The following is a 568-nucleotide window of genomic DNA, read 5'->3' as shown; positions in this document are numbered from 1 at the left end:
TGAAATCGCACTTGGATCAATTTTTTGCCGATAAAAACCAAACGTTCTACGAACGTGGAATTATGAAGTTGCCAGAAAGATGGCAAAAGGTCATCGAACAAAATGGAAAATATGTCAGTGATTAAAGTTCATTCTATTAACAAAAAAAATTGTATTTTATTTCTATGAAAAAATCGGCAATTACTTTTTGGGCAAACCAATAATCAGTCAAAGCAAGTAAGTGAAAGGAAAAAATTTCGTATTGTCACTATAATTACATATAATTATTATATATATATAAATATATAATTTAAATGGTGATCTGTTTGTACAATCAAGACATATGTTACAGACATTATAGCCAATTCAAAAGAAGCATTTAGGCATAACGACTCGAATATTGGAAAGTTATCAAAAAACAATTGAGAAATTTACAACTGATTTCCAAGACGATAGCAATTTATTAAACTTGAAATATAAAAAGAGATGCTAAAGGAATATCAAAAAATAAAACTAGCATATGAAGAACGTGTGAAACAACTAACAAGAAGTAATAATATAAAAGAAGAATATAAAAATCGACTGCTGA

The sequence above is a fragment of the Dinoponera quadriceps genome, unplaced genomic scaffold (genome assembly GCF_001313825.1).
Source record: "Dinoponera quadriceps isolate SergipeBrazil2010 unplaced genomic scaffold, ASM131382v1 scaffold1249, whole genome shotgun sequence".
Taxonomy (NCBI): Eukaryota; Metazoa; Arthropoda; class Insecta; order Hymenoptera; family Formicidae; genus Dinoponera; species Dinoponera quadriceps.
The sequence above is the reverse complement of the archived record's forward strand: the minus strand, read 5'-3'. Positions refer to the sequence as shown.